At 43.2% G+C, this 13,924-nt stretch overlaps 1 long non-coding RNA gene across 1 annotated transcript; it reads left to right on the forward strand.

Moving 5' to 3' along the window:
* The first annotated feature begins 57 nt into the window (after window positions 1-57).
* LOC118214301 lies at window positions 58-13,283 on the forward strand. Its single transcript, XR_004762605.1, has 5 exons — window positions 58-290; window positions 574-679; window positions 2,497-2,680; window positions 11,388-11,459; window positions 12,507-13,283. It is a non-coding gene; the product is annotated as an uncharacterized LOC118214301 (long non-coding RNA).
* Window positions 13,284-13,924: the final 641 nt, after the last annotated feature.

Consider the following 13,924-nt stretch of genomic DNA (forward strand, 5'->3'; position numbering starts at 1 on the left):
CTTCATCTTCAGTTGATATTCCTACGTGTTGCAGAACGAAGTAAAATCAGTTGGTTTTCGTCCCTCACAACACGGAAGTCGTCATTTCACCTTTACTGACAGTCTATGCTCCAAAGGAGGATTGATTGCAATAGATGCAAACGTTGCACTTAATTTATTTTGCATTATTGAACAAAGGATAAACATTGTGAGCTATTTTATTCGATTGTATAATGCTACATTTGTCTCGTAGCAAGCGACTTTAGCTACTATACTGGATGTATCTACTAGTAGTGAAAGAAACCAGCTAGGTAATGCAACTTGCCTCCAAATGGAAGTGGATACATGTTTTATTTTCATTCCGAATACGCTGGGCACTTACATGATGCATTATTTCATACAGTTTATTATATAACAACGCTCCTAACCTAACGTCTGTCAATGGTAATTTTTACTATTTAAAATGAATACACTGCATCCATTACTTTGCATTGACTGAGTACAATATTATTACAGACATGCAGGCAGTAAAATCTTGAAAAATTAAACATTTTGCTTGAAATAAAATTAATTGCCCCTTTTCTCAAATTCTAGATAGTTGCATATTCCTCTACTACAAAACTCCATCCACATCCTGGGGAGAAGAAAGAGCTTCTGACAACCATAGATTACTCATATGTTCCAAACAAAAGATGAACAGGTGCGATTTTCCCATCGAGACAAGGACCGGTACTCAATCAACTTCAGTCTTTAATTTTGAGTTAGATGTAAATGAAGTAAATACAGCTTTTCTTGACAAACTCCAGTTTGGTAGGTTTAGTCACGACTGAGTTTTCAAAACTATGTTTCTGAAGTTTTAATTGTTAGATAAAGGTAATATAAATGTGTTGATTGAATCCCAGCCCGGGTATGGACAAGCAAAACAAAGAAAGGGATGCTGAACCAGGACATATTCAGCCTGCAAGGGTAACTAGCACATGCTGCAGTTCAAGAGCTCACCACAAGAGGGACACCAAACTATATTCATTCATGTTCATAACATCCCCCATCACTGTAATTAGCCCATGAACTTCTCTGGATGAACCACTTCCTGGACTGACTTTGTGAAGTAATGTGATTGGACATCAAGATGATGATTACACTCACAACGATGCTTTGGTTCACGATGAGATGTTGAAGACACAATCACTTTTATCCAGTATGATGTACACTTTTTAAACCGTACAATGCAACAATACATTCATATATTGGCTTACAGTCGATAAAGGACTATTCTCTAACTTGAAAAATTAATTTAAGGTATGCCACACGAGAGCTCTAAGCTAAGTTGTTATATGGGGCAGAGATTCAGTATTCAGAAAAATTCCAGACTGCACAAAGCACATCAGCAGCAGACAAATCATTTTAGACTCATATGTGGTCTGTTGCAATCCAATGAAACAATATCAAATTAACATATCTTCAGACCTTTACTGTGTGCTGTGGCAGAGCATTCTGGGAACAACACTAAGGAACACTGTCATAAACCTGAGGGAGAACAGTGCACACAATATCTGACATTATTCAAACTGAAATAAAACACAATCTATGATGGTATTTATTCTTTGCCAATGCTTAAAAACTCAGGTTACCTGTCCCTAATAATACATTTTATAAATTTTAATTATATCCCTAATATAACGTTTTTTATATAGTTAGGAATGTGAAAATTCTAACAGTGAGGGTTTTCCCCTTACCTTCCTCTATTTAAGCCATGAGTGTGAAACTCCAGCCCTAGAGGGCTGCAGTGTCTGCTGGTTCATGGGTGTGTTTCAGCCCAAATTATTAATTTAAGTCATTGATTGGCTAAAGAGTCTACACACCTTGTTCCCAAGGCCTTAATTGCCTGCTGATAGAAAGGAAACCACAAATACGTGCAGACACTACGGCCCATCAGGTCTGGAGTTTGACACCTCGGATTTAAGGCATGATTTTCACAGGAATATTCCATTTTTCTTATGGAGAGATCCACTGAAAATCTGACAGAGCCAAAGCAAGACCTAGTAAGCGCAGGAGAGTACATTTAACAGATCTCAAGTAATGTGTCTATATATATGTCCATGGGATACATTTTATGTACGATTGAATGGTTCATTATTCACTGAGCACTTCAGCTTCAAAAATTCTGCTTGACAGTTCTGTGTTAGAATAGTCATATCTTTCACCTTTTGTTCTGTAACACCTAGTGCAGTTCGTCATTAACACTGCCTAAATTAAGTTAATGTGTGACACAGATTGCGTCTTTAAATTTAGAAAAGCTCTTTTTTTTGGACACCCATTATTAGGATTTGAAGTTTAAATGTTTCATAGGCTTAGACGAGCTAATGTAAATGCTGTCTGTAACAATACAGAATTTACTGAGCTTTGAACTCAATGCAAGATCCCCAGCTAGCCTCAATCTTGAGCATTAGCCCCACAGAATGTGAGGGGACTGAGAGACCACCAAGGCGGTGATGGCTTTTGTTGTTTCTGCCCCAGGATTGTGTACATGGATGATGACGGTGACAGGTCATGCCTGCCCGTCGAAAACAGTGGGAGTCTCCGTTACAGAAGAAGCCTTACTGAGGCTGGCCGCCTGGCTCTGAACTCACCACTGGTGGGTGTGGCCAGGGACTTCCTGCTTCCTTCCGGGTGGTGTGGTGGGCCACAGGATCCATGTTTGGTAGGCGAAATTCATAGCAGGGGCTTTAGTAGCCCTCCGTCATCCCTGGTTAACACAACCCCCGATATATCAGCCTGACTGTGTGTGAGATGAGCACAGACACAGAAACTGTTAGATAACAGTAACTGCACACCAATCAACACTGAGAAGCAATGCAGGAAAACAACAAATCGTGTCTGCATTATTTCTGAGCGTTTCCGTCTGACGACAAACACAGTTTTATTGATGGTCTTTCCACGTTTACATTTCACAGATTATTTCTTCAAGGAAAAGTTTCCTGAGGTAATGTATTTTACTTAATTGGAGAGTAACAATGCAGAGATCACTGTTTAATCTTTGGCCCTAACTCATAAACCCAAGACACAACACAACGATGGTCAATGACTTTGAAAGGGCCTCCATGACAACCCTCAGCCAATTACCTGTGAGGCTGTGCCTTTTCAGGACACGCCCCTTCCGGCCTTAGCTGTCATCCAATGCCAAGGTCAACACATGAATAATAAGATGCCTCATCCTTATAGGACAAGTACTGATGGTCAGCGGAGATCAGATTGAAGATTTTGGCAAACAATTTTATCAAATTAAGCACTGAAAGTACATATTTTAAAAGTACTTAAAACGCATCTCCTGCTTGCATGTGTGTGTATGTTGTGACGTGTATTGAGTGAGAAGGTGAGATTTAAACCCACGCCTCTCACTCACCCACAGGTTCCAAGGATGAACACATTACCAGCCAGCTCAGGCAAAATAACCCAAGGTGCATCTTTATTTTAATACTCAAAACTAAGGCTGGCTGGTAATCTTTCATTAGGTTCATGGCTCAGTAAATTCAGTATTTGTACAGACATTTCCATTAGCAGGTCTAAGACTATGAAACTTGTGTTTATGTTCAATTATGCTGTGACATCTATGCAGCTTTATGTTACCGGGTGCATCATGTGGCACATGTGCGTAGTCAGTCATAAAAATGTCATTGCTGTTTTGACGTTAGAATGAAACACTAATGGCTTTAATGAAGCAGAGAATGACAGCCGGTAAATTCACTCTCCAATTCCCTTGACTCAATTTCTTTAGACACAACAGTCTAAACACCCCTGGGGCATTGGGCACAGTGCTGAGTTAATATAGTATTTGTACTTGTGCTGACAGTCTGAGTTTGAATATGATAAGATCACTTCACGTGGACGTATTTGTCATTCATCACACCTTCAGCTGTAACATATTTTCTCAGCGACAGAATCATATATTGCCAGCAGCCACACCACCACGCACTGTACTCGTGCCGACTGGCTGAAGCTAAGCAAGTGTGGGCTTGGTTAGTACTTGGATGGGAGATCACCGGGGAATACTGAGTTGCTGCTGGAAGTGGTGTTGGTGGGCCAGAAGGGGGCAATCTTCCCTCTGGTCAAATAAACCCCAATGCCCCAGTGCAGTGACGGGGACACTGTGCTGTAGGAGATGCCATCTTTCAGATGAGACGTTAAGCCGAGGTCCTGACTCACTGTGGTCATTAAAGATCCCATGACACTATTCACAAAGAGTAGGAGGTTCCCCTGTGTCCAGGCTAAAAAAAAATCCCAGATCTGGCTCTCACAAAAAAACTGGCGAGAGCCAGAATCCTAATCATCCCCTGATTTAATTGGCTAAAAAATGTTCTCTCCCTCCAGTGGAGCTGCCCAGAGCAGCGCCCAGGTGTGAATGTGTATGAGTGTGAAGCAGGGCATTGCTGCAAAGAGCATCCATGCTCAGCGAACCTACCCTGGTTAAATAAATAAATAAATAAAAATATATATATATTCTTCAGTTCCGTGTTGCTTAGATCTTACGTTGAATGTTTTATTTTGAGTTGTCCCGACTATTTTTGACCATACAGCTACTTAGCCATGTTAGCACATGGAAGGCATATTGAAATTCCATTTTGATATTTTCAGTGACCACAGGGTTGTGCCGTAATGGGTTTCATTAATTCAATTCCATGTGTGGATATGGTGACAGTGTGACGACACTACAGCCTAAAAATCTGTCTGAGCGTCCGTCTATTCCAATCTACATTTGAACCAGTAGGGGGCAGTCTTTCCTCTGGACAAAATAAACCCAAACACCCCCGTGACAGATACGGACAATGTACTGTAGGAGATGCCATCATTCAGATTAATCATTCAGGTGATAAAAGATCCCATTCAACCTACAAAGAGTTACTCTGGATAAGAGCGTCTGCTAAATACCAAATTGTAACTGCAAATTGCAGCTGGGGGTTCCCCAGTGTCCTGGAAAAAAAAATCCCAGCCTGGCTCTTTCAGCCTGCCACCTATTAATCCCCACTTTATTAGTTTCAATAATCCCCTCCTCCTCCACTACAGCTGGTGTTCTGGCTCGAAATGGTTGCCATGTATTAACCAGGCAGGTGCTACAAATGGGAACTGTAATAATAATAATAATAATAATAATAATAATAATAATAATAATAAATGTATTATTATTATTATCCATATTCTCAGAAAGAGACCTTACAGCATAATGTAGCTTAATGATATACACATCAGTATAGTAGAGAGTAAATCTCTTGAAATGACTACACTTGGTCTGTTAAATTCAACACTGAGGTTTTCTCACTTACGTTTTTCTTTTTTTCTTTAGGCTATACAAGATTCAAGCCAGATTCAAGTGGCTAAAAAACGGCCAACTCATAATCAGTAAATGCTAGTTCTTGGACCAATCAAAGACGGAAATCCGACAGCCTCCAGCAGGCATGCTAAAATAGACTGGTTGAAAACTCTAGCGGCAATTAGGTGCCCCCTGCGGAGAGCGAGCCGACATTAACCAATAAAGGGTACATTTCCCTTGCAAATGAGCATCCCTTTTGCTTCTCCGCGCTGATAAATATCCATCACTCTTTTAACCCGAGGAGAGAGGGGAGAGAGGCCGAAGCGCTTGCACCAAAGAATTAGAGCATCAATACCACTGTCTGTACAGCAAGTTGTCGATGCGCCTCCCTGCAATTTTCCCCCGTTTTTGTTTTATCGGAAATGTTAAAATGATTCTTAAACTATTCTGAAGGCCCCATTAATGATGACCCAGTGGTAATGCCCCCTTCATTAAAATGTTTAACATGTCATCTATCATCCTGGCTGCTGCTTAGTGGCAGCGTACCATACTACCGGGCTCCAATGACTCATTGAAAAGTAATGGGTTTGTTAGCGCAACACGTGTAACCATCTTTTGAAGGTACGCCTGTTGCTTCTGTGAAGAATAACCATAGGCGACTCGTTTCAAGAGGCATTCTGTACCGGCTGAATACGACCAGTGAGTCTTGTATTAGGTAGAGGGAGTTCTTTCATTGAGTGTGTTCTGAGCCGCTGATTAAAGTGTTACTAAACGCTGTTAGATTGCAGCGCATGAAGGCCTACAGTACGTTCAACCCGCCCCGCTTGCGCATTCTTTTGCTGCAACGATTCTTCAGCACACGCGATTACCTTCCAATGCACCGGCAGGAGACGCGTCCTGCTCACGCTAAAGGCAATGGAACGAAAATGGCTGCAGCTAGCCCGTGGTTTCAGTAATTGCATAAAAGCAGGAAATCTGTCGTGCAAAATCTATGCGGGCGTTTTACCATTTAGCAGTCTCCGAGGTGAACGATCAGGAGAGTGACGCTGTAAAGGAAGTCGTTCATCTGAGGGCATGGAGTTCACTCTCGGCGCTGAAGCACCAAGAAAATATAGCGAGTGTTACCGCCGGACAAGCGAGATATCATTACATTACCCGGCTTACCCCCCTCCCCCCAAGTAATAACTCAGCGTAATGACTTTTGCTCAGGGAGATGTGTGATTTAAAGACGAGAGTTTATAATATAGATTTAAGGTATCCCTTTCTCTGTTTGTCCTCGCTCCCGGCGGATGGAGGTTAATTATCCAGCCACTTTAAAACCAGATGTTTTGTGCAGCGCGAGTACATATAACTGTCATGCGTAATGGAATAAAGTAGACTTGAACAGTTTGTAGCTGCAATGCGATCAGAGCGATGTTCACGAACATTGTCCATTGTAGGCTATGCAGCAAACGAGGGCGTGCACTCGCACGCGACACGAAAATGAAGAGCATTGACATCTATCAGTGACGTAACCCCATTCCTCATGGGTGGGTCAGCATGTGCTCAGCTGCGTCATAAAACTAATTTGTAGTTAATGGCGAAAAATGGGACCAGACAACGTAGGACAATTTATGTTGTTCAAATTTGAGGCTGGCATGTCCAAAATCGTACCAATAAAAAGGTAACCATGAAATGCTGATTTATTAGAGAAGAAAATCAAGCAAATACATGTGCGTCAATGCAGATACTTAGGAGAAATCTAGATGAATACAAAACACATATACAAATGTGAATTACAACTTTTTATCCTCTTATCATTTCAAACCACAATTTATCTACAGAAGGGTTGCACAACCCTGCTCCTGGAGATCTGGCTTACTTTAGGTTTTCATTTCAACCATAATTTGGGATTCAATTAATTCAGAGCTCAACGAGATCTCCAGCTGTTCAATCAGATGTGCTTTAATCGGGTTGGAATAAAAACCTACAGGATAGTATATCCCTCGGAACAGGGTTGGGCAACCCAATGTGACACAGAAATAGTCTTAAATGAAGTCTTCAGTGACTCATTACTGAGGATTGGTAGTGCTGTTATAGGTGATCGCCAGTAACTTTTGAGTTCCATTTAAGAACTCTCCCATTTCTGGATCCTCCTGGACGGATAGAGTGGTTTTCATCTCCATGGGAACCTAGACCATGCAGCACATGCTTGTCCTTCCGAAGGAAATCACCACAAGCTCCGTGATACTGCTGCTTGGCAACTCAAGATGTGGTGCCAAGGAGACAGGCAGGAAGGAACCAGTCCCATCAGCACCAAAGGGATGCTGCACTGCAGAGTGATAAGGGACATAAAGATGATCTGCAGCGCATGTCTTATAAGACACAGAGTGATACCCTGTACATCTTATAGGACAGAAAGATCTGCAGTGTATGTCTAATAAGACACAAAGTGATGCCCTGTATGTCTTACAGAACACAGACATGTGCTCTGTATGTCTTATAGAACAAAGAGATTTGCAGTGTATGTCTAATAAGACACAGAGTGATGCCATGTCTTACAGGACACCAGGGCATCTGTCTACTGTACATGCACTGTTATTCATCCAACTAATAATAGCTAAAATCTTATAGTTCCCACTTATACAGACCCTGTAATATTTCTCTGCATTAATTTGTAGAAAAAATGCCATTATTTATCGGAGTTAGACTGTACAACGCAAAAAAAGGCATAACCCAGTTACATCACTGGTTATTTATTAAAGCAATTCCAGTAAAGTACCCTGTTCAAAGTACTGTACTGGTGTGAGGCCTGGGATCAGAAAGCATTTATTTCCTAACCACTTCCCCACATGGTGTGTGTGTGTATGTGTGTGTGTGTGTGCATGCTTGTGTATGTGTTGTGTGCGCACGTATGTGTGCATGTGTTTGTTTTACATTATGCATGCTGTACATATGTATTTGCATGAGCAGTCTTGCATGATAGTTGAGTGGTATTGTTGTAGGAAGCAATTATATATACATCACAGCAGCCATGCATATTAAACATGATAACACAGTTAACTGAAGATACCATCAGTATACTTACCTGTGAACGGGGAAGGTGATTTTATCATATGCACACATACAGACAGAAAATAATTAAAGAAGGAAACAGCTAAACAATAAAATCACATCCTGACACCTCCCATCTTTTAAAACTAAAAAAGGAAGCATTTTCTATTACTACATGACATGTAATTTCTCTAGAGAACATCTTTCCCAGGTCATTACTTTTTCATGTTACTCGTTAAACAGCTTTATCAACAGAGAAATATGTCACTTTTTTGAACGAGGGCTGGGGAAGATGAGTGAAGATGAAATTTTTATTTTAATTCCATGAAGTGCTTCACAGTGAGGGGCCTCATCTCCACTTTTGTAACCCAGCACCTTAGTGAACGAACAGCAGCCATTTTGTCCCTAATAGTTCACCTGCATCAATGGCAGGGCTTTACTCAAGGGTTCCACTGGGGCAATGAGGCCAGACGAAGACTTTTTCTGGCGCCGAATGTTGCTTCTGAACCTCTGTCAGCTCTTCTCCATCACACTGTAATCTTTTATCTCTCTGTCATTGTTTTATTTTTATTTTTAGCAGACGCTCTTATCCAGAATACATTTATACAGCTGGCTACATACAGGAACAATGCAGGGCTTGCTTGAGGGAACAACCTGTGACCTTTTGGTGACAAGGCCAGTTACCCACTGTACTACACTGCCGCCACCTCCCACACAGGTGAACTGTCCTCCAGGACCAGTGTGTTGCATAGTGCTGGTGTGCATGCGGGCATGTACGGTTTCGTTCATCCACATAGCAATAACAAAGCGCATACAAATAATCCTCCTCCCGCCCACCCTGCACTCCATCTCCCAGCATGCACTGCTCAGCCATTTATTACCCTCAGATAGGCTTTAATGGGCCTGAGCACTGGTGCAGGAAGTGGCTTTGTGATTCCATCTGAAAATACACTGCAACCCACCACAGAGACAATGCTTTAGGGCTCTGGAGGTGTAAGATGGTAGTTCTATGTAGTAGTTTTTTTTGTGGTTCTGACACAGTAATGCCAGAGCAGTACAGTAGCACAGTAAGCGTAAAATAAGAGTGGTTTCCTCTGCTTATTCCAGCGCTAAATAGTTTCTGGCATGGGGGGATGGGGCAGCTAAGATAAACAGATGGTGGTAATACATCAGTGAGGGGACGTCCATCTCTCTCCCAGCCTGCAGTGGTGCCCGGGCTGAAAGCAGACCGCTGCTGGCGATCTCGGTGATTTACTCCGCGAGCTCACAGGACCCAGCTGATTGCGATGGCTCTGTGGATAAGGAGGCGACTGGTCCCGCGCGCGGGGTGCGTAAATCACAAGGTTTACGAGAGCGCCATCATTGCCGTGTCAGATTGAACCCCAAGGTCTGAGAAGGGGGGACGGGGGGGTGGGGGGCTGATTTAAGGAGAGCGTTTATCAGGGGAGGGGAGGGGAGGGGCGGGGGGGGCGGGGGGGGGGGGGGGGTATGTTTGTGGTGCCTGGCTCCACCCACCTGCCTGAGTTCTCACAGGGACATCAGAGCTGTGCTGCACAGCGATGTGCTGTGCTGAGCTGTGCTGTGTTTTAACACCGTGTTTTTTCCCCTCACTCTTAAATACTCTGTATGTTACTGAAAAAAAAAGAAAACAAAAGCTTGCGCTTTCCTTGCTTGCTGTTTGCAGTACAGGCTAAAGGCTGGTGAGATGCAGTATCTAAATGCAAAACTGGGATATTCTGAGGATAAAACCCTTTAAGGTGTAAGATCATAAATATGTGATCAGTACGTTCTTAACTGGACATTCTAATGCTGATGCAACAATCGCAACCTGTAATTGAAAGCAGCGGAGTTCTAGAACGCTCAGTTAGCATTTTAAAAAAACATCCCAAAAAACCTACTCTTCGCAAGGATAAATGTGTTTATGGGTTACTTTTAGTAGGGAAATAAAATGAAATAGCATGCCCCTTCTCTCCCAGGCTTGCTGAGTGAAGGGGCATGCTGGGTAGCCCTCTGTTCCCAGTCCAGAGCAATTAAATGCAAGGCAGCCCGGGAAAGCTTTAGCTCATGGCTAAAATGAGCCGCCCACTGTTGCCAGGCAACCAAGAAGAGGGTTAACCATGTGGCACCATCTACACCGGAGTTACTCTACACTACGCCAGTCTCGTTACTGAGCTGGTAACACAGTGCTTGTAGTGAGTGACCCGCATCACGAAAACAGGTTTTTGCCATTTTACATTTTTCAGTGCCCACGCCACCGGTATGCTATGAAGGTCCACAGGCAAGCATTATGTTTACGTAAGCTGGAGTGCCGACACAACTGTGTAACACAGTGTTCTTAAAGGCACAGTTCACCGAAATATCCCTTTTCTTACCTCTTCAATGATCTCATTTTCATTAGACATTTGCAGGATTTTGGTGGCCCTAAGTCTGTCGAGGAGGGGGGGGGGGGTGGGGTGGGTTGTTGCTGGATTCTGTTGGATGAATGCGTATTATTGAACATTGTTTAATTCAGCCCCATGCTAAATTTAACCAAATCAGGGTCTTAATACCATGGTATGCAAAAATGAACAAAAACAATGATGCTTTTAGAAAAAAAAAAAATTATATTCTTCTCCACTTTATTGGTGCATTGTTAGGTGCAGTAATACAAATGAGCAGTACTACACATTATTATACTTAACATATTAATGATTTCTCATTATTTTAAATCAATTCCAATTCAGAAAGTTTACGCCAGATAATGTCCCCGAAATATATAATACATTCCAATATCAATTATTAGATCAACAGTAATTATAATGTTCCATAATTAATTATAGAATCAGTTATCTTTGTTTTTCTTCTGCCATGAAATGTGCTGTGTGCCACTTTTTCACCAAATGACTAATTTCCCTTTCAGATAATCATTTTTATTATAACATGGAACCCGTCACATGAGATATAAACTGAAAATGATTTTTTTCCCCAAAAAAAAAATTAGAAGCAGAAAATTATTTCTATAAATCCTGTGTTATGGTTACTTTGACATTTTCCAGATTGATAATCTGTTTTTTTCTCTTCTCCCTGTCAGCCTACCCAGAGTCCTCTGGTGCACCCGGCATAGGCAATGCCTGCGAAAAAAATGCATCCCTTTCATTCTATGGTACTGTCATGTCTTTGCATATACAGCGTGTGTACCATGACAGTTACCATGAGCAAAAATTTTTTCAAAGCTGCCACTTTCTGTAATGACAACACTAATGGTTCCTTCCAGGCAAGTGCGCAGCCTAAAAAAACAGTTCCAAGCCATTTAAAATGCCCCCATGAGAGGTGCAAGCCAAAGAGCTTTTTTTAGGGCTGCAAACAGCATTGCTGCTGGAGTAAATAAAAGTGCTGAAATCAAACTTGAGCCAAAATAACACTTCCCGGATCTTGAAGGGAGCCATTCCTATTGACCCCTGGGTGGTTTTGTACTGTCCCTGCCTTTCATTAGCCCAGCACTGCGGTATCAAATCCACACAAGTTCCAGATGGAAAAGTGTGCCAATTAAATTCTATTCTTTTGGATTAAAATCCTGTGGAATCGCATGAAATAGAAACACATCGCTGTCCGGCCGTTAACCTCTACTGCGACTAAAAGCACAGTGTGAATTCCTGACAAAGCGAAGAATTTCACGTCTCTTAACTAAGGAAGCAGTCCCATATCAGCAGCGGGAGAGATATAAGAATCAGCTCTTTCGTTACTTCCAAAAGAACGAAAGAAGAACTTTGTCACCGTAGTAATCCTGTTTGTACCAACATCCTTTTCTTACCACAAACTTGTAGCGAAGTCACATGACCCCAAACTGACATCGAGGAATAGCACTGGGGTTCCTGTTCATGCTGCCATTCACCTGGGCCTTCTTTCATCTTTCAGGTCCTGCATGAATTTTGAATTTATTCACCACATGCTTTTCAAGTCTGCTTCTGGCGCAGAAGGGAAGAAGACAGAGAGAGCGAGCGAGCGAGAGAGAGAGAGGGGGGGATAAATAGAGAGAGAGAACAAGAGAAATACTGAGCCATGTTCTACCTACCTTCTCTCTCACTCTCTCTCATGTGCACATACCTGCCACTCTCTCTCTCTCTCTCTCTCTCTCTCTCTCTCTCTCTCTCTCTCTCTCGTGTGCACATACCTGCCTCTCTCTCTCTCTCTCACTCTCTCTCTCTCACAGGGAGCTGAGGTGAGACGGAGCCCGTGTGTGTGTGTGTGTGGCGTGGGTCTCCCCCGCCCTCCCAGCCAGCAGCCCAAGGCGAGGCAGACTGGTGAACAGGCGCATCTAGTCTCTGAACTGATCCTAACTGAACGAGGGTAATTCCCTGTACTGGTGCCCTGCCTGCCAGAGGGAGCTGACAGAGTTCCCAGTTCGTGAAAGGCAAGCCTTCTGAAGCTCAGCTTCCGAAGCTGCATCCATTTCACCAGGTTCTGTAACCAACTGGCTTTATAACCTGAAGGTCACAGGTTTGTTTCCCAAGTAGGGCACAGTACCCTTGTGCAAGCTACCAAGCCTACAGTGCTTCGGCATCCTGCTGAATAAATGAATGCTATTTAAAAAAATGCAAAAGCTGCGCAGGTTCACTTTGGATGAGAGCGTCTGCTAAATGCTGGTAATGTACAGTAATACAACATAACGCAACAGGCAGCTATTTGACCCGCTTCCTCGCTTCACTTACAATTTTGCTCCCGTTTGCCTTTTCCAGCGTAGCCTCTACTCGACGTTTTGTTTTATGACTAGGTTCATCTAATTATTGTGTTAGCCTTTCGTCATTCAGCTTTTAACCAGACCCCAACAGTGGCGTATGTGAATCTCAGAAAGTATGCTAATTTTACGGCTTTTTTTTTCTTTCTTTTCTTCTGTTGCTGTTGCCGTTGGCTACATAATTGTGTTAGCGTCTGGCCTTCCGCAGCAGGCTGCAGAGCTAAAGTCTGGGCCCTGATTGGATTGTGTGGGGGGGGGGGGGTGTAATGTGTGCGTGTTTTTATTTCGGTTACGTGAGGGCACGTCTCCATGGAAGCGGGGGCAGGGGCGAGCGGTTTGGGCCGAGTTCCAGACCCCTCTGCGGCGCGGGGGGAACTCCTGGAGCTCCAGCCTTCTGCTGTTTACCGCGAAGACGCTCTGGGAGCTCGCTGCGTCCATCTGGCCAGGGAACCGCCGTTCGCAGTGCGGGGCAGACGGGACGGCGGCCGGTGTCGCCCAAACAGGACCCTACGCTTGCTCATCTCGCTGTCCCCAAACTCTCAAACCTGCCGGTGGCAGAGCTTTCAGCTGGAGGACTCCTGAGTTCTGCAGATGTTATGACAAGCAGAAACCACTTTGGTCTTTAAATGGAGACAGAACAACTTCCTGTCTGGTCTCACGTTCAATAAATCCAGTAAAATCAGACTTTATCCACTGCTGCTCCGTGTCATATTCTTGTACCGCAGCCTGAACCCCTGTTGCAGTCAACAAGCTTATCGTGAAGTGCTGTGGAACAGCACATTGCAAAACAAACCAGGATTGATGGATGTGACTGTCCGTCTGCCGTCAAGGGATTGGAAGATGACCAAGGGACTAATTGAATGAAATCCATAGAATGTCGCTCCACTAGCAAA

The sequence above is a fragment of the Anguilla anguilla genome, chromosome 15, assembly GCF_013347855.1.
Source record: "Anguilla anguilla isolate fAngAng1 chromosome 15, fAngAng1.pri, whole genome shotgun sequence".
Classification (NCBI taxonomy): Eukaryota; Metazoa; Chordata; class Actinopteri; order Anguilliformes; family Anguillidae; genus Anguilla; species Anguilla anguilla.